A 22,269-nucleotide genomic window follows, 5' to 3' on the forward strand; every position below is an offset into this window, starting at 1 on the left:
ATATACTGAGCCTCACAGGCCATTACTCTGGTCTTGGCTCTTGTCATTAGCAGGAAGGTTGTGCTAACCTACATGCTACCATGATGCTTATGAGGTGCTTCTATGAGTCATGTAAGCTTCAGTTAGACTTGTTTCTTAAAATAAGCCAATTGCTGGGTTAACTGTTTACAGCCTGCACTGCTTACAGCCTGCTTTGGGCATAGTCAGTAGGATAGTTCCCCACAAAATAAAATGTAAAATAGAATCCAATAATAGAAACAATAATGAAAATGAACTAAGAAGAAGAAAGAAACAGTAATCCATCACAGGATAAATTAAAGGAATTTCCAAGATGATAGTAAAGGAAAATCTGATTGAATCACACTGCCTATGGTCAGAAATCTCTAGGACTGATAGTAAATAAATACTAAGGCAACAAAATGAAACAATAACAACAAACCCCATGCTTATGGAATCTTTGCCCTGGCCATAGACACCTGCCAACTCTGAGCTGGTTCTGCATTTTATTTCCTCTCAGCCCAAGGCAGCAGAGGCAACACCCAACCAATGGATTTGATCATGGAAGATGGAGAGAAAATAAGCCTGGAGGCTAGAAAATTCAAGGAAAAATTATGGATCTAGTCAGCAGCACTAACCCCAAGAAAAGCCAGCAGGTATTTTCAACTACAAAAAACAGTGTGAGGTTTTACTCTGAAAGTGGCTTTTTCATGGCAGGCTAGAGTTGGAGAAGAAACCTCAAGGAGCACCTGCTATATTATCAGAGAATGTTTATTAGGCTACCATTTTTATAGGTTAATTCCTTAAAACTGAGCCACAGAACAACTCCAATTCAGAGTTACCAATGTTACCCTCTCACAGTGACCGGACGAGAGACAGCCAAGGAAGACAGCTGTGAAGACGGTGTAAGCTAGACAAAGACTCCCTGAGAAGCTTAAGCTCAGTCTAGGAAGGACATAGGCCTGGTCTTTATCATGAAAAATCAAGCCCAGTAATTGTGACTTTCATAGGTGGTAGATGGATCTGATAGTATTGCATTAAGTCATGTAGCCTAGTGGAACCTTGCCATGCTTCCTACATACAAGAGAGACTAGTGATCTGATTGCTTTCCCCATCTACCAATGTGAGCACCATACAGTACATCTAGGATGGTTTCTACAGTCTGGAATATATGAACAGAGGGACCTCTAGAGCAAGGGGGACACCTTAACAAGCCAAAACCTGTAAAGTCATGCAGAGAAAGTTATTACTTGTTGGATTCCAAAGCTGTAGACTTTGGGAAGAAATCACTCATTGAAAATCCCAAAGGAACTATTTTTTACTAAAATTATTTTTTCTTAATTTTCTCTTCATTTTTTTTATTTCACGGTTTTTGCTCTCTTAGCACTCTTATTTCACCTTTTAAATTTTTTCTTTTGCTTCTCTTTCCTTTTTCCTTTATTTTGCACTTTTTTCCTTTATCTTTTTTTTCTTATTTGTTGTTTTCTGTAACATCTAACACTATCAATTTCCTTTTATTCCTCAATAGGATCCTTTACTTCATGTTTCCTTTTTCTTGTCTTCCACAGATTAATGTTTCATGTTATTTTATTTTGTCATTCTGTAGTTCCCACCCCTCTATCCTTACTAGTATAACCATTAAGCTATATAAATTATTACATACTTATTAACTCTATGCTATTGCTGTTGAAAACTCTTGCATTGTTGGTGGAGGTATAGTTGTTACATTTAGTAGATATTTACTGTATATGAATATTTGATTTGTCTTCGAACTTATACTGCAATTATAGGCCTCTTTTGTATGGTTAAGGATGGTACATTATTGGTTCTTTGGGAATGTCAATCTTCAGTTTGTCTTGGACACTATTATTGTTGCTGATTTAATTGCTATCACCAAGATACCATACTTGTTGCTCTTAATTGGATTTTTCTGCATGTCAATATCTGGATTGCCTTTGTGAATACCCTGACTCATTCCCAGATAACTGGATGCTGGGCCAAAATATACTGCAATCTCTCCTCCCAAATAAACTGAGGTGGTTGTGTGTTGGGACAGAGACAAAGACCTACAGCCAACCATGCTGAGAATATGTCACTGAAAAGCAGACACTAACTAAAAGATATCCTTACTAACAACAAACTCTTCTACCAAAATCAACCTACAAGAGTCAGCACAAGACACAACATAACAAAGCAAAAGAAACATGAAAAAAACAAGGCAACAAAAATCCTCCAAAAATTTCCAAATGCACCAAAGTTGACCCATGGGACATCAATGGAGAAGAAATCAAAAGCCATGCAGCCAGAGATTTTGAAAAGTAACAGAGGAGATAAAAAGCAGACCAATAAAGTGCTCAGCAAGCTAAAAAATCATATAAATATATAGATAATGCATCTAGTAAATAAAATGATCAGTGAGTTTACAGAACACATTAATGAGAAGGCAGCTGAGTTTAACAAAATGATACAAATATGAATGACCAGTTTAACAAAGAATTGAAGCCAATAAAAAGGAATCAATAGGAAATTCAGAACATTAAAAATTCTATTGAAATGTGATCATTAGAAGGGAGCAATGTGAGGACAGAGTGTTTAAACTAGAATATAGGGGTGACATCAGTAACCAATTATTCAGAGATTCCTTGAAAACAAGAGAATCTGAGAAATGGATATGACAATTTATAAATGATTTACACAAGACTAAGATTAATTAGAATGAGTTAAAAATCAGAACAGCACAAATTGCATAAAAAAATCTGTTTAAAGAAATAATAGAAGAAAACTTTCAAAATATGAGGAAAGAATTTAACATAGAGATAAATGACACATACAGAACCCCAAAACACCATGATCAGAAAAGAACCTCCCCATGGTACATCATAGACAAAATATCAGAAGTCCAACACAAGGACCAAACCTTAAGAGCTGCTAGAAAAAGTAATGAATCACTTATAAAGATAAGCCCATTAGAATTACAGCAGACTTCTCAACATAAAACTTACAGACCAGATGAACATGGAGTAAAGTATTTCAAGCCCTAAGAGAAAGCAACTTCCAATCTAGCTTGATATATCCTGCAAAACTATTCTCAAAAATCAATAGAGAAATAATTCATTTTTATGACAAAGACCACCTAAGGAAACTCATGACCACCAAATGATTACTCAAAACATTCTCAAGGATACCCTAGAATTAGAGCAGCCAACAATGTCAAAAGTTCTATGAAAATAACTACACCAGACAAGGTGAGCAGCTAAGTACAAGGGAGAAAAAAGAATCAGCAACTAGAAAATAATTCAATGATAGGAATAAGTCAATGACTTTTAGTAATATCTCTCAATGTGAATGATCACAAAATCTCAAAGACAGATCAGCACAAAAGGTCAAAAAATAAATACTCAACACTATGTTGTGCACAAGAAACACATTTAAACTAAAAAGAAACTCATAGATTAAAAATCAAAGGACAGCAAAGAATATTCCATACAACAGCAACATGAAAACAAGCAGGAGTAGTTATCCTGATTTCCAATAAACTGGAGTTCAAATCAAAGCTGAGCAGAAAAGGCAAAGAAAGTCACTATATATTCAACAGCAATTCAAGAGGAAGAGATAACAATTATAAACATATATACACCAAATATCAGCACACCCAACTTTTTGAAACAAACACTACTAAACATAAAAAGATCAGATAAACATCAACACAATTATAGAAGAGGACTGCAATACAACACTGCCACAAATAGACACATCAACTATACAAAAAAAAAAAAGCCAACAAAGGGATATCAGAGTTTTTTTAACCAAATCATTAAACAAATGAACTTCATAGACATCTACAAAATTGGTACTTAACAACAAAGTAAATATTCTTCTTATCAGAACATGAAAACTTCTCCAAATTAGACCACAAACTAGCCAATAAAGCATAATAAAGTAAATGCAAAAGAATTGAGATTATCTCATGTATATTATCTGATCATAGTGCAATGATACCAGAAGTCAAAGGCAAAATAAACCCAGAAATTAAGCAATAGAAATTTAAAAATACAGTTGAATAATCAATGGGTCACAGATGTAATCAAGAAAGAAATTAGATAGATCTAAGACTCAAACTATAATTCCAAAACAAAATACAAAATAGTATGGAACACAATGACAGCAAACCTAAGAGAGAAGTTTATAGCACTGAAGGCCCACATTAGTAAAACAGAGTGAGCTCAGTATGCCTCAAGGTCCTACAAAAACAAGAACAATTGAAATCCAAAGCTACCATAAGAAAAAATATAAAATGATATAGCATAAATCAATGAAATTCAGACTAAAAAGTATAAAGAATCAATGAACTGAAGAGCTGGTTTATCAAAAGAATGAGCAAAATAGAGAAAGCTTTATCCTATTTTAGTTTAAAAAGGGAAAGAAAGGACCCAAATAAATCAAATTGAAATTTAGAAGGTAAAATCAAAACAGACACTGTATAAATTGAGAAAAGTATTTGTAACTCCTTTGAGAACCTGTACTCTATTAAATTGGATAATTCAGGTGATATGGATAGATTCCTAGGTACATATGAATTGTTTTATATCAAAACTGAACAAAGAGGATTTAGGAATCCTGAATAATAAAATAACAGGCAATGATTTGTAATATTAGTAAAAATAGCATTAATATAGACCCTACCATCTGAGAAAAGCCAAGTTTTCAGTGGGTTCACTTCTGAATTGGACAAGAACTTCAGCAAAGATCTAATACCAATACTCCTTAAACTCTTTAATAAAATTGAAAGGGAAACAATGCTCCCAAAGTCTTTCCTAGAAATTACTTGGATTCCAAAATCAGACAAGGATCTAACCTAAAAGAGAACTACAGGTCAATCACTTTCATGAATATAGATGCAAAAGCCTTTGAAATGTTAAGTATTCTTGAAATGTTAGCCAGAAAAATTGTACAAGAGAAAGAAATAAATGTAATAGATATGGTAAAGAAAGGTGTCAAAGTATTATTAGTACAGATGACATATTCCTCTACATAGAAGATCCAAGAAATTCCACTAAAAGACTCCTAGAATTAAAAACAAAATTCAGCAGTGTAGCAGGATATAAAATCAGCACACAAATATCAGTAGCTTCCCTGTCCAACAATAATGAAAGCACTGAAAAAGTAATTAGGAAAACATTACCAATCAAAACAGCATCAAAAAGAATTAAGTACTTAGGAATGAACCTAGCCAAGGAAGTGGAAGACATCTGTGATGAAAACTACAGTACTCTAAAAAAGAAGATCAAAGAGAATATCAGAAAATGGAAATATGTGCCTTGTTCCTGGATAGGCAGAACCGATATGGAAAAAATGGCCATATTTCCAAAACTGATATATCAATGTAATGCAACATCAATCAAAATACTAATAGCATTCTTCATAGAACTAGAAAAAATGATCCTAAAATTCATACGGAAAATGAGAGATCTAGATTAACAAAGGCAGTCAGAGTAACAAGAGCAAGCAGGAGGGATCGCAATCTGGATTTCAAATGATATTAAAAAGCTACAGTGATAAAAACAGTATGGTAAAGGAAACAACCTACAGAATGGGGAAAAAATTTTGCCAGCTTTTCCTCAGATAGAGGACTCATATCTATGACATATAAAAAAAACTAGACCCTCCAAAATGAAAGACTCAATAAAAATGGGGAACTGAAATGGACATTTCTCAAAAGAGGAAGTACAAATGTCCATTTAATACATGAAAAATGTTCAACATCTCTGTCCATTAGAGAAATGCAAATTAAAATAACATCAAGATTCCAATTTACTCCAAAACAGAATGACTGTCATCAAAGCACTGAACAAGAACAAATGCTGAGGAGGGTGTGGAGGCAAAGGAACCAACCCTTCTACAGTTTTGGTGGGAATGTAAACTAATATAAGCATTATGGAAACCAGTAGAGAGATTTCTCAGAAAACTAAAACCAGAAATTCCATTCAACCCAGTTCTTCCACTTCTAGGTATCTTCCCAAAAGAGTACATGACACCATATTTTAGTGATACGTGTATACCTATGTTTATAGTAACACAATTTATAATAGCTAAATCTTGAAAAGAGCCTATATTTTTATACTATGGGGTACTGCTCTACCATAAATACAAACTTTAGTAATTTGTAGAAAAATGAATGCACCTTGAGACCATAATGTTCAGAGAAATAAATCAGATACACAAAGCTAAATATCTCTTAGTTTCTCTTATAGAAGAAACTCAAAATGTCATTAAAGATCAAAATTAAAGATGGATAATAGGAAGTAGAGAGATAGATCTTTTGAAAATAGGAAGGAGACCAAGAGATGGGGGGGGCGGGTAAGAGAAAGAGATGAAAAAGAGAATTAAGATGTGCTGTGTACACATTATCAACTCCCCACAAGGAATGTAATTATTGTATAGTACAAAAATGTATTAATAAAAATAAAAATTGAAAAATATTTAAATGTTGTCACCATTAATGATCTGCACTTCCTAGTGTTCACATTTTTGTTTAGGCTCCTATTTTTTGAGAATAGGCTGGACTCACTGATTTACTTCTAAAGGAATACCATTTACTAGATTAGGTTATAAAACAGTGGCTTGAATCTTTGATTCTCTCACTCTGTCTTTCATTGCTCACTCTACAGGAAACCAGGTTCTATTTCATGGAGCTGCCTGTATAAATGAACATGTTAATATATCTCCTGAATCCTGCTAATTTGGATGTGAGTCTTCCTTTAGTAAAATTTTGAAATCGCTAGTGAAGTAGGTCTCCTTGATCCCATTCTCCTAAGACTACAAGTTAGGTCAACTACCCCTGGAATTCTGACTCATATTAACTGTGAAATAATACATCTTTGCTGTTTTCAGTAGCTAAATTCTAGAGCAATGTGTTGTGCAGCAATAACTAGTGTGGTTAGAGAACTGGGCCATTCAGGTCTTTCAGGTGGAGCTTCTATGGCAAGGTGAATGGTGAACTGATTTACCTCACCAATTTTCTGCTATAATTGGTTGACTTAATCATTCAACTATAGCCAATCTTCATGGAATTGGCAAAGAATCTTTAATTATGTTTATGTCTTTTCTCTAGTCCTGAAGGGGGGACTTCGTAGATCATATACTAATATTTCAACAACTTGTACTACTGCACATCATAATATTTGCTATGCTAGTTGCAGATATGACCCCAATAGATCTGAAGATTGACTAGATCAGAGAAGAAATAATTCAAAGAATAACAACTGAAGCCCTCTACTTGAGACTGTGAGAGCCCTGGTTTGAACAACAGGTTCCAAGATTCTTACTGAAGTGCCTTACTGGGGTGATCCAACTTGTCAGTTAACTATATGCAGAACAATGATTGCTGTACTTTTCCAATCAGTGATAATCCATGTAACACATGAGTTTAATCAGAGTGCACCACCTCATGAGTGGTCACTAGTGAAATGTTATTATATTATACAAAACTATTCTTGTCAAAGTGTCTTAGCTAGTCTGCTGTGTTTCCAGGTCTGAGAATGTCTAATTGAGTACTGGCCTTTAGTATGGCATAGAGATTTCATATTGTAGTTAGATCAATTACCCTGACATACAGATAAAATATATCAAAGGATGTGAAGTATCTTGATTTCTACTATCAGTCCCCTCTTTCAGAAAGATAGCTTATTTGAAGGATGGAGGTGAGGAATCAAGTTCTATAAAAATCCATTCCAGGCAGCAGCATGTCAGAGTCTAGAGGCAGATAGGGTAACACAATTTATCTACATGGGAAGCACAACTTGGAAGGGCCACATTATCTTATCCAGAGAGTGTCATTTACAGTCATGAGTCCTTGTCACTGGATGTTCTCACAGATCTTATATTCTAGTAAACAAGACAGACAATAGATGGAGTGAATAGACAAAATCATTTCAAAGAGTTGTGAGTACTGTGAAAAAAAGATTATAGGTAGACTAAAGAAATGTATGGAAGATATTAAATGGAATAGCTAAAGCAGATGCCTATAAAGGATAAAATTTGAGCTCAGAGTTTAATTACAATGAGCTACTCATAAAGAAGTTTTGAGAAAAGAATGTTACACATGACAAAAGGCAAGTCTACAGTGAGGAAAAATGGTAGGTAATGTCCTTCAAACAGGAAATTACTATCCCTTGAAAACAAGAGAAAGAATGCTAGAACAAGAATTCCAAGAGACAAAGGACCAGGTAGGATGTTACATGTTTTGGTAATATTTTAAAATTTTATTTGGAGTATGAATTAAAGCCACTGTAAAAATTTTAATTGTAAAAGTGATAGGATCTGATTTAAATTTATAAAAAGTAATATTCCTATCTTAATTGATAATAGATTGCAAGGTGTAAAGCAGGGAGTACAATGAGCAGGCCATTGTGATATTTAAGCAAGAAAAAAAGGTGTTTGGGAATAAGTGGGAGTGGTGATATGACAATATCTGGATAGAATTAGAAAATATTTTGTAGAAAATCTTTAGAACTCTTTGATGTATTACAAATGAGATTAAAGAAAAAGTGAAAAATCAAAGATAGTTTTCAAAGATTTGTCTTGAGAAAGAGCAAGGTGGTAATAGCAGAGATGGGATAAGCCCAGTGCTCTCTGTTTATGAAATATTGAGATATTTATTAGTCATCCAGAGAAAGACGGATGTATGGAGTCAGGGTGGAGGTGGGCTGAAGGGACAGATTTGGATAAACAACAAAAGACTGGCAGTAATAATTTGGGAGTTATCAGAACATCAAGAGATATGGAACCAGAGGAACTAGATAAGAACAATAAAAGAAAGAATTTAATTATCATTATTAGAATCATTGAAATTTTCAAAAAAGTTGAAACACCACTTCCTGAGGTTTTCATACCTGAATTACTGAAGCATTGAAAAAAATAGAAAACCTGTTGGCCTCTTCAGTTAGCAATACATTTAAGTGACTGCCTATGAAAACCTAAATACCTAAACTTTTCATGTATGTAAACTCGGTCAGATTAGTATAGTTTCCTTTCTGTAAGACTAGTATTTTCTTTAGCGCTATAATTTTCAGAAGAGAGGAAAAGGAATTACTGTGTTAAATTTGTATCCCGAGTCATATAATGGCACAGTTGGTTGTGTGGAGGCGTTATTAAAAGGCTTTTAAATGGAGTGGCTTAGTCCTGTTGATTCACTTTAGAAAATAGATTGACATAAAATATGTGGCAATTTGGAGAATCTCTGTAATGATTAATTTAAATATTTTCTAAATAAGTATTTACATGATTCTTTTCCCTTGAAGCTATTAGGGCCTGTTAATTAGTACCTGTTGTAATGTTCTAACACAAGCATCTGTAGTGCAAGAAGAAAATGACATTTTATTTGATGGAAGTCTAAGTCTGCACCTATTTTTGAAGATTGAAAATTATTCTGATTAGTTTTCTATTACATAGAAAAGGATATGTATTGTTTTGTTTTCTTTTTTCAGAGAAACTTCCAAGCATTTTGTACAAGAAAATGATGATGATGGTGATAACAATGATGGTGATGACGAGGATGAGGATGTTGGTAGTGGTTGTGTACCAATTCTGCTGGAGTCTAGTTCAGGTGAAAATGTTGGTGCTTACTGCCAACTCTCACTGTGATAGCACCATATTCCAAGCACTGAGGTAACAGCTTAACTTGATCAAAAAGAAAGGAAAGAAAAGGCCAAAATCCATGCAACTAGGAATGAAAAGGATGAAATTACAACAGATCCAGCAGAAATCCAGAGGCTCATCAATACCTACTTCGAGAAACTGTATTCCAATAAGATGGAATCACAGAAGAAATAGACAGATTTCTAGATACATATAAATTACCAAAGTTGAACTAAGAAGATATAAAAATTCTAAACAACCCATATCAATCAATGAAATTGAAAACATAATTAAAAACTTACCAACAAAGAAAAGCCCAGGTTCTGATGGTTTCATTGCTAAATTCTACAAGAAATTTAGTGAAGAGCTAATGCCTCTATGCTCAAACTCTTTAATGAAATTGAAAGGGAAACAATACTCTCAAATTTATTCCTGGAAGCAAGTATCACCTTGATCCCAAAAGCATAAAAAGGCATGACCAAAAACGAGAACTACAAGCCAATCTCCCTAATGAACATAAATGCAAAAATCCTCAATATGATACTAGCAAACAGAATGTAGAAGAACATCAAGAAGATCATACACCCAGACCAAGTGAGATTCATCCTAGGGATGCAGAGATGGGTCAATATATGTAAATCAATAAATGTAATACACTATATTAATAGAGTCAAGGACAAAAACCATATGATCATCTCAATAGATGCAGAAAAAGCATTTGACAAAATCCAACACTCATTCATGACAAAAACCCCACAGAAAATTGGAATACATGCTCTTGATCTCAACCTGATAAAAGCCATCTATGAAAAACAAACAGCCAACATCATACAAAATGGTCAAAAACTGAAATCTTTCACACTAAAATCAGGAATAAGACAAGGAAGTCCACTATGACCACTCCTGTTCAATATAGTTCTGGAAACAGTAGCCATAGCAATTAGACAGAAGAAAGAAATAAATGGAATAAAGAAAAGAAATGAAGAAATTAAATTGTTATTATTTGTAGATGACATGATACTTTATATACAAGACTCCAAAAATTCCAACAGAAGTCTTCTATTCTTAATTACTAAATTCAGTAGAGTACCTGGATACAAGGTTCATACTGAAAAATCAATAGCCTTCTTGGACATGAACAACAGACTCATTGTGAGAGGAATTGGGGAAACAACACATTTCACAATAACATCCAGAAAAATGAAATATCTAGGAATCAATCTAACAAAGGAAGTAAAAGACCTCTACTCTGAAAACTACAGAATTGTGAAAAAAGAGATCAAAGAGGATATCAGAAAAATGGGAAGGCATCCCTTGTTCTTTGGAAAGAAGTACCAATATATTGAAAGTGACCATACTTCCAAAATTCTCATATAAATTCAATGCAATACCAATTGAAATTCCAACAGCATATTTCACAGAACCAGGAAAAACAATCCTAAAATTGATTTGGAACCCAAAGAGACCTAGAACAGCAAAAGCAATTCTAGGCAATAAAGACAGTTCTCAACTTGAAACTATACTATAAAGCTACTGTGATAAAAACATCATGGTACTGGCAAAGAAATAGATCCAAGGATCAATGGAACAGATTAGAAGATGCAAAAACAAATCCAGACATACTAAGGCACTCTTCTTTGACAAAAGAGCCAAACACTTTCACTGGAGGAAAGATAGCCTCTTTAATAAACGGTGCTAGAAAAACTAGATTTCAACTTTCCAAAGATTAAAACTAGATCCATATCTTTCACCATGCACTAAACTAAAATCAAAATGCATCAAAGATCTAAGTATTAAAATAGAAACTCTAAACCTACTAGAAATAAGTTAAGTACACCTTTTGAAGACATAGGTGTAGGAAAAGACTTTATGAATAAAACCTCAGTTGCAAAAGAACTAGCACAATGAATCAACAACTGGGATCTTATTTTATTAAAACGTTTCTGCACAGCAAGAGAAACCACCAACAAAGTGAAGAGACAACCCACAATATGGGAAAAAATTTTGCCAGCTGTTCCTCAGACAAAGAACTACTATCTGGAATCTGTAAAGAACTTTAAAAAATCAGACTTCCCAAATTTAAAAACCCAGTCCAAAAATGGGCATCTAAATTGAACAGACATTTCTCAGACAAAGAAGTAGAAGCAGGAAATAAACATATGAAAAAATGTTTAACATCACAGGTCATTTGAGAGATGCAAATGAAAACAACCCTGAGATTCCATCTCACTCCAGAAAGAATGGCTGCTATCAAGAAATCAACCAAGACAACTCAACCAACCAAAGAAAGCTGAGGATCCAGGCAATGTGAAGCCCCCACTTTGTTCCAGGCTCTGCACACTGTAGGGTGAGGACCTCAGTGCAGCTTGGAGCCACTGCTCAGTGCCTGCGCTCTGCTTAGCCATGCAGGAGTCTGCAGCCCCCCACCACCAGGCCTCTGGCCTCCTGACTCTTCTGCTACCTGGTTCCACACTACAGAGGCAGGGGGGATCATAAAGGCCCTTGTCCTGAACTCCACAAGATAGAACAGAAGTGAGCAACAGAAAGAGGGCATCTCTGAGGGTCCTCAATGAAAACTGAAGCTCAGTGGAAAACTGAAGAGAATCTCTGCAATAAAGGCACACCAGACTACCCTACTTGGTAAGTTGGAAGGATCATCACCTCCCATTGGAACCTGCACTATCCTCAGGGGAAGGACAACTAGAACCTGCAGTAGAACCCTGCAGAATTCAACCCTGCAAGAGGACAGGGAACTCAACTTGGGACTAGCAGCCAGAAATCTACCTGAATCTCACAGATCTGCTACTGGCTTGCTGAGACTCATTGACTTGTATCTGCACATGGCTGCCCACATTGTCTACTGTGACAGCAGAGACATACCCTGAAGGAGGCCCTTCATTTTTATTTTTTGTTATTTGTAAAAAAGAAAAGTCTGTTTCTCTTATTTTTAAATCTAAATTTTTATTTTTTCTACTCTCTTCAAATTTTTATTTTTCTCTTTTTTTGCTTTCTTTTCTCCTCTCTCTCTCTCTCTCTCTCTCTCTCTCTCTCTCTCTCTCTCTCTCTCTCTCTCTCTCTCTCTCTCTCTCTCTCTCTCTCTCTCTCTCTCTCTCTCTCTCTCTCTCTCTCTCTCTCTCTCATTCTCTTGCTGTCCCACATTGCTCTTCATCTCCCTTTTTGTTCCTTTCTGGACCAAATACAGATTTCTCCTTTATTTTTCTTTACTTCTCTTTTTCCTTTTCTCTATTATCATTAGTTTTAAAGGAAAATAATACAGTATCTAGCCTCCCTATTACTGTTAGGTGGTTCTGTTCACATCTTTGTTCTTTCATTCTGCCTTTTCCTCCTTCCTTCAACAGTTTCTTAAAGTTTGTGTGATCTTCCTGTGTCTTCTGGCCTCAATGCTAACCTTTCCTGATCCTTCTACCTATCTGTCCCTCCCTCCCCAACTAGTTCTAACTCCCCATCTCGAAGGGTAAAGTTGCTAAATTGAAGAGTTTATTCACTATAAACATATGTTGGGTTGGTCCTTGATTTGGATTTAATTCACACAGTTAAATGTGATACATTAATAACTACCACAAATTGTCATTTTTTAAGATGTACTTGATGCTATGCTCTTGCTGATTGTATCATTTGGGCTAAGACATTGTGATTGCCTTCCTGGTATAATGAAAATGAGATAGCCTCAGAGTCATTAGAGACTCAAAACTGAAAGACCAGCTATATCTGGAAGACACCTCTGAAAAGCAATCATTCCACAAGGGTTCTAAGCACAAGCAGAAAAGATACTTACAATAAGCAATTTTGAAATATCAACCCAGGAATTATAACAAGGACAGTACCAAAAACAAAAATGAGAAGGCTTTTAAGCAAGGCACAAACTCAGACTTCCACTCCACAAATTCTGGGGGAAATGAGGTGGAAAAGTCTGATAATCAACCAACTGGACACCCTGAAATGATAGCACAGGAAGTAACAAAATAGATGAATGAGGATCTAGAAAAATTCAAAGTAGAAATAATCTCCCAGATAACTACAGAGATGGTGAGCAGAGTGAAAGACATGATTACAGGCTCTAGAACAGAAAGAGAAAATAAATAGATGAGCTCAGAAACATGCTGGAAGCCATGAATGCCCAGCATAAGAAAGACATGGAAACCACGATCGCCCAACATAAGAAAGAAATGGAATCTATGAAGCAGATTCAAACAGACATTCGGGAGATTAAAAACTCCATTGAAAGTGAGCACAGCAGATTAAGGGAATCTGAAGATAGAATATCAGATATAGAAGACAGGATTGCAGTTAAGGACCATGAATACAGAGATTTCTTAAAAATAGTAAGGGACCATGAGAAATCAATCCAGCAGCTGCTAGATGATGCAAAGAAGAATAGCATAAGACTGATAGGAGTCCACGAAAAAACAGGAGAAAGTACAAGTGACATAAAATATCTGTTCACAGAAGTAGTAGTAGAAAACTTCCCAGACAGAGGTGGAGAATTGGACATACAGATAAGAGAGGCATCTAGAACTCCAACTAGCCACGATCAAAAAAAAACTACACCTACACATATAATAGTCAAGATTCCAGAAACCCAACAGAAGAACAAAATCCTACAAACAGTTAGAGAAAAGAAACAAATCACCTACAGAAGAAAGCCCATCAGAATCACGGCAGACTTCTCAACACAAACCCTCAAGTCAAGGAGAACCTGGAGTGAAGTATTTCAAGCCCTATAAGAAAATAACTTCCAACCTAGACTGTCGTATCCTGCAAAATTACCTTTCAAAATCGATGGGGAAATTAGATACTTCCATGACAAAGAACACCTGAGAAATTTTATGAACACCAAACCAGCACTCCAAGCAATTCTAAACAGTACCCTAGAAAAAAACAATGAAGGTCTCAACTCCATGAGGCCCAACAGAGGAAATCCATCAGGCAAGGTAAGAAACTAAAGGGAAAAAGGAAAAAATAAGAAATAAGAGACAACAAAAGTAAAACATCAAGGATGAGTCAATATCTATCAATTATACCCATCAATGTCAATGGACTCAATTTACCAATCAAAAGAAATAGACTGGTAGAATGGATTAAGAAGGAAAATCCAACAATATTCTGTATACAAGAAACACACCTAACTCAAAAACAAATTCATAGACTGAAAGTAAAAGGATGGAAAACAGTTCTCCATGCCACAGGAACCCAGAAAAAGCAGGGGTAGCAATCTTGTTTGCAGACAAAGTAGATTTCAAACAAAAACTAATTAAGAGAGACAAAGATGGTCACTACATCCTTGTGAAGGGAACAGTCCAAGAGGAAGAGACGACAATCTTAAATATATATGCACCAAATATGAATGCCCCCAACTATGCAAAACAAATATTAATGGACGTGAAAAACCAATTAAGCACTAATACAATTGTAGTAGGGGATCTCAATATCCCACTATCACAAATAGACAGATCATCTAGACAAAAAATTAACAAAATTCTAGAACTGAACCAAGCTATTGAACAAATGGACTTAATAGATGTTTACAGAGTGTTCCACTCCACAAAATCAGAATACACATTCTTTTTGGCTGCACATGGGTCATTCTCCAAAATAGACCATATGCTAGCTCATAGAATATATCTAGGTAAATGTAAAAGAATTGAAGATACTCCCTGTATATTATCAGACCATAGTGCAATAAAATTGGAGATCAATAACATAAGAAAACAAGAAACTACCACAAACACATGGAAATTGAATAACTCCCTCTTGAACAACCAAAAGGTCACAGAGGAAATTAAAGAAGAATTAGGCAATTTCTACAAGTAAATGATAATGCCAGTACAACATACAGAAATCTATGGGGCACAATGAAAGCAGTTCTACTCTGGAAATTCATAGCAGTGAATGCCCATATTAGGAAAACAGAGAGAACTCAAATAAAGAACTGAATGCCGAACCTTAAGCTCCTAGAAAAAGAAGAGCACAACAAACTCAAAGCTCACACAAGAGAGGAAATTATAAAGATCAGAGCAGAAATCAGTGCAATGGAGACTAAAAGAACAATACAAAAATTAATGAAACAAAGAGTTGGTTTTTCAAAGAATAAATAAAATTGATAAACCTTTAGCCAGCCTTATCAAAAAAAGGAAAGAAAAGGCTCACATCCATGCAACGAAGAATGAAAAAGATGAAGTCATAACAGATCCAGCAGAAATCCCAAGGATCATCAAGACCTACTGTGAGAACCTGTACTCTACTAAAATGGAAAACACAGAAGAAATGGACAGATTCCTAGATGCATATGAATTGCCAAAATTAAACGAAGAAGATATAGATAACTTCTAAACACCCCAATTACAATGAGTGAAATTGAAAATATAATAAAATATTTACCAACAAAGAAAAGCCCAGGTCCTGATGGCTTCACTGCTGAATTCTACAAGACATTTAAAGAAGAACTATCTCCATTACTCTTTAAACTCATCAAGGAAACTGAAAGGGAAGCAAGCCTTCCAAATTCATTCCTGGAAGCAAGTGTGACTTTGATTCCAAAACCAAGGAAAGACCCAACCCAAAAAGAGAACTACAGGCCAATCTCCCTAATGAACATAGATGCAAAAATCCTCAACAAGATACTGACAAACTAAATACTGAGGGTCATCAAGAAGATCATACACCCTGACCAAGTCGGATTTATCCCAGAGATGCAAGGATGGTTCAAGATTAATAAATCAATAAATGTAATACACTATATTAACAGAGTCAAGAACAAAAACCACATGATTATCTCAACAGATGAAGAAAAGGCATTTGACAAAATCCAACACCCATTCATGATACAAAAACCCTACAGAAAAATAGCATAGAAGGTCTTTATCTCAACCTGATTAAGGCTGTCTTTGAAAAACCAACAGCCGACATCATACTAAATGGTTAAAAACTGAAAATTTTCATGCTAAAATCAGGAACAAGACAAGGATGCCCACTATCACCACTCCTGTTCAATATTATTCTGGAAACATTAGCCAAAGCAATTAGACAAGAGAAAGAAATAAAAGAAATAAAGATAGGAAAGGAAGAAGTGAAACTGTCATTATTTGCTGATGATATGATACTTTATATAGAAGATCCAAAAAACTCTGCCAAGATACTTTTTGACTTAATTGACAGATTCACTAGAGTAGCTGGATATAAGGTCAACACTCAAAAAACAATAACCTTCTCATACACAAATAGCTGACTCACTGAGAGAGAAATTAGGGAAACAATTCCTTTTACAATAGCATCCAAAAAAATGAAATATCTAGGAATCAATCTAATAAAGGAAGGAAAAGACCTCTATGCTGAAAACTATAGCACTCTGAAAAAGGAGATCAAGGAAGATATAAGAAAATGGAAAGACATCCCCTGTTCCTGGGTAGGAAGAACCAATATAGTGAAAATGGCCATACTTCCAAAACTACTATATAGATTCAATGCAATGCTGATTGAAATTCCAACAATATATTTCACAGAACTACAGAAAACAATCCAAAAATTCATTTGGAACCTGAAGAGACCTAGAATACCAAAAGAAATTTTAGGCAACAGAAATATGGTGGGGGTACTACAATCCCCAACTCAAAACTGCACTACAAAGCTACTGTGATAAAAACAGCATGGTATGGACAAAGAAACAGACCGAGGATCAGCGGAATAGATTAGAAGTTGCGGAATCAACTATGCTCAGCCACCTCATCTTTAACAAAGGAGCCAACCATCCTCATTGGAGGAAAGATAGCTTATTTAATAAATGGTTTCAGAAAACCTAGATTTCAACCTGCCAAAGATTACAACTAGAACCATAACTATCACCATTCACTAAACTAAGATTGAAGTGGATTAAAGATTTAAATATCAATACAGAAACACTAAATTTGCTGGATGAGTTAGGTAGAACTCTTGAAGACATTGGTGTAGAAAAAGACTTTATAAACAAAACCTCAGTGGCACGGGAACTTACACAAAGAATCAACAACTGGGATCTCATCTTATTAAAAAGCTTATGCATTGCAAGAGAAACCACCAACAGAGCTAACAGACAACCTACAATATGGGAAAAAAAATTTAGCAGCTGTACCTCAGACAAAGGACTACCATCTAGAATATATAAAGAATTGAAAAAAGTAGACCACCCCCCCCAAATTCAGAGACCCAATTCAAAAATGGCCATCTGAAATGAACAGACATTTCTCAAACAAAGAAGTAAAAGGAGCAAATAAATATATGAAAAAATGTCCAACATCACTGGTTATTCGAGAGATGCAGATGAATTCAACACTGAGATTCCACCTCCCCCCAGAAAGAATGGCTGCTATCAAGAAATCAACCAATAACAAATGCTGACGGGGGTGTGGGAAAAAAGAAACCCTTCTCCATTGTTGGTGGGAGTGCAGGCTGGTGCAACCACTGTGGAAATCCGTATGGAAATACCTCAAAGAACTAGGGCTAGAGGTCCCATTTGACTCAGCTATTCTCCTACTGGTTATCTTCCCAAAAGAATTAAAAGAATCATACCACAGTGATATATGTGCACCCATGTTTATAGCAATACAGTTTGTAATAGCTATAGCTTGGAAACATTCCAAGTGCCCATCAACTGGAAACTGAATAAAGAAGATGTGGGGGTTTTTCATAAAATGGAGTAGTACTCAGCCATAAAGAATGAGAAACTAGAGTCATTTATAGCTAAATGGAATTATATTGAGGCCATACTCTAAAGTGAAATAAATAGGACATACATGTGTAAATACTGAATAGTTTCTCTAATGTGAGAAACTGAAAGTGTAAATAAGGATTAAAAGGATTAATAACGCATAATTGATACTTTGAAATAGGAAAAGGTCCAAAGGGGTAGGAGTCATGGGAGGGGAAGGGGAAAGGAAAGAAGGGAAAGGAAAAATTATGAGAAAAGAAAATAACGGAAATGAAGGCTATGTAAATAGGGAAGGATGGAGGGAGTGAAGGGCACACAGGTGATGGGAAAAATAATGAAAACCAAGATACATCTGTGCAGGTACAGGCGCCCAGTGATAAATGTAAATGTATCGTATACCTAAAATGTACCAATAAAAGAATTTAAGGAGAGAGAGGGGAAAAAAAAAAAGAAATCAACCAAAAAGTGCTGGCAGAGCTGTGGGGGAAAAGGAACATTTCTTCACTGTTGGTGGGAGGGTAGATTGGTGTAACTAGTGTGCAAATCAGTGTGGAGAGTCCTCAAAAATTAGGATTAGAGGTCCCATGTGACTCAGCTATTCCCCTGCTGGGTATCTCCCCCAAATCACTAAAAGCATCATGTCACAGTGATTTATGTGCACCCATTTTTTTATAGTGGCACAGTCTGTAACAGCTAAATCTTGGAAACAGCCCAAATGCCCATTAACTGATGATTCGATAAAGAAGATTATTTTATACATGCAGAACTAGTCAGCAATAAAGAATGATAAACTAGAGACATTTATAGCTAAATGGATGGACCTTGAGACCATACGCTTAAGTGAAATAAATAAGACACACATGTGTAATTACCAAATAGTTTCTCTGGTGTGAGAAACTAAAAGTGTAAATGAGGATCAAAATGTATGATAGATATTGTAAAATAGGAAGAAAAGTTTCAAAGGGGCAGGGGAACTGGGTAGGGGGGAAGATAGGAAAGAAAGGAAAGCAAAGAATGAGGAAAGAATGAAACTACAGAAACAAACTTTTGTAAATAGGGAGGGGTGAAGGGATGGAAGGAAGGGAAACAAAATGGGAAAAAACAAGAACCAAGATGTATTATGTACAGGTACAAATTTCCAATGATGAATGTGATCATAATGTATACCTAAAATATACCAATATACTTAATGAATTTTAGAAAACTATACAACAGAAAATATTTTTTCATTTTACAGAGAAAATAAAGACAAAATACATTAATTTTTCAAATTCATTTGGCTTGTAAAGCCAGGATCCAAATCTTGGTCTCACTGACTTTAAAGCATTTATGCCTTATACTACGTCATCTTGAGCATTAGTCTTCTGGAGTTCTTTGCTTTTATGTTAGATATGCTTCTATGTATATCTAAAAGCCAAAGGAGATTACTCTTTATTAAAATGGGAGTGCATGTATATAAATTCCTAAGGATACAGAACTAGTTACTGTAAATTACAAAAGAAATTTAACTGCACAAGTTGTAGTAAATACCTCAACTATATTCCCTATGGCCACCTCACTTTCTAGTTCAACTGCAGAAGGTGCCAATACATCAGATAATAAGTGTTGAAATATACCACTCAAAAATCTTTCAACAAATGGTAGATTAGATATGCAAACAGTTGGCTTTTGGACTGAGCTAACTCAGAAGCACTTGCTCCAGAACAACCAGAATTTCTACTGGGAATACTTCTTTTGTTTGTCCTAGTGATAACTGGATCAACAAATGTACCCTCTATTTTGTGCCTTCATTGCCCTACCTCACTTCTCCACTTTTCTCACCATGTTTTCTGGGATAGCCTGCCAAATAAACTACTATTTCTCAAACCTTAGCCTCAGGGTCTACTTCTGAGGAAACCCAAATTAATCACCAATTTCTTCTTTTTCATATATGTCCTTGCTTTTATTCTGACTTCGACATTCTGGATCACCAATGGAGAGAGCATAGCAAAGAGAATATTTAAAAAGATTACAGTAATATTGGATCCACCATAGTCATCTCCCTTCACCTTTAATGAAATTGAGTTTCTACCACGTTCATAGCAGTCAGCTCTCAATTTCTACCTATTAGGTCTTTGATAGCTTTGCTTTCCAGCTAGAGGTTATTTGTTTTTTGGCCACTTGCAGTGCAATGCCTGGAACTCTCTATATTTATCTAGTTCAAAGTTCTTTATGTGCAGTAAACAAGAGTCTGGGGCACAATGAAATCTCACATTTCATCATGGTTGCTATAGCACTCCTGACCTCAGCCCAGAATTTTGAGAGCACAGGGCTGCTCCTGAACAACCATGGTTGAGTTATTTCATTTACTTGACACTTTTGACAGAAGAGAGGGTGCTTTTCCTAAAGGACTAGTTCTTGCAGAGGTATGAGATAATACATAGGCATAATCTGACACAGATATTATCTGAATATTTCAGATTTACCATCACCCAAGTTTCTTTAGTCTATCCAATTTTTAACTCATTTTATCATGTAGTTTTTAAGATCGCTAACTCCATGTTCATTACCATATTTAGAGTAGTGGACAATGGTTTTGTGACACTGAGCTTGTTTTTTGCTGCTGTATAGTTAAAGAGCTTTCTTTTCTGAATGTAAGTTACCCTGAAGGCATTGTTGGAGAAAATTCATTTGCACTATTTGCTTTTTGTGACTCTTATAAATTTACTAACACAGGGAAATTTTATTCTCTTAACACACCTTGGATTTGGTTCTTTTCTTTGTCTATGAATCAAATAGAGATCATAATTACTGGAATAATTAATGCCTCTACGAATTTCTTATTTGCTTTGCTGTACGGGAATTCAATGCATGATTTAACTACAGGAAGAAATAAACATTTCTCTGGATTTTTAAGAAGTAAAATATTCAAACCCTGACCAGAGAAACCTTCATATCATCCGGGAATGTTCAAGAAGAAAATGTAAGGCAGGCCATCCACCAGTACATGAAAAGAGGTGGTCATTTCTTTTAGAGATGAAAATTACTTTTCCAATTGATGTTTCTAACGTCTGAAATGATAGCTGTCATCACATTAACCAGATATACAGCACTCTGAACTGAAAGCATAAATCGTACACATCTTACTCTTCAGTAATAGTGAAAAGGAAACATAAGTGCAGGGTCAAAAAAAGCCCTCCTATGGAAGCAGCTCAATGATTGAGAGAGAGCCTAGTGTTGGTGGAACAGTTCTGTTTTCTGTCAAGCAAGCTATGACATGGGACCAAAAGGCTGAGGAAACAAGCAGGAAGATTTTGTTCTGGATGAAGAGAACTACTTCATGTAGCCTTTGACATACTCTGAAAGGAAGGATTGAAATAAGGGGAAACTAGCCTCTTATTTAACTCCTGGCCATACCATTTGCCAGCTGTGAAATTATTTAAACACTCAAGTAACAATTTAAACACTTGACCCTTGGGTATCTCAACAGGGCAGTGGAGAAAAATCTCGATTCCTTTAGCTTACCCCTACAGAGATTTTGTAGGGGATAAACTAAATAATGTGTAGGGAGCACTTTATATTTCACAACACTGCATTCAGTAATTATAGTGGCTTTTACTAACTCTGTAAGTTGCGCTAGGCATTCTCCTCAGTATTGTGTAAGTAGTATTTCACTAAATACTCATGGAAAACTTTAAAAAGTTACTAATAATGTTTTCACTTAATATTTAAGCAACTTAACAAGATTACAAGGTAAATGGGATGTGGCAGAATTGATGCTTGAACTCAATAAAATATGAAAGACTATATTCCAAAGTAAAGGTACTCAAAAGTGGTCCATCACCTGGTGCCTGGATAAAATTAAATACTGTAAATGCAAAAATCAAACATAACTATTCAAAACTTTTATAACTTTTTGATATTCCTTCAACCTCCAAGTACATGATCATTTATAT

Source organism: Heterocephalus glaber, unplaced genomic scaffold (assembly GCF_053883595.1).
Source record: "Heterocephalus glaber isolate CG9 unplaced genomic scaffold, H.glaber_assembly_v1.0 deba00001442, whole genome shotgun sequence".
NCBI lineage: Eukaryota > Metazoa > Chordata > Mammalia > Rodentia > Bathyergidae > Heterocephalus > Heterocephalus glaber.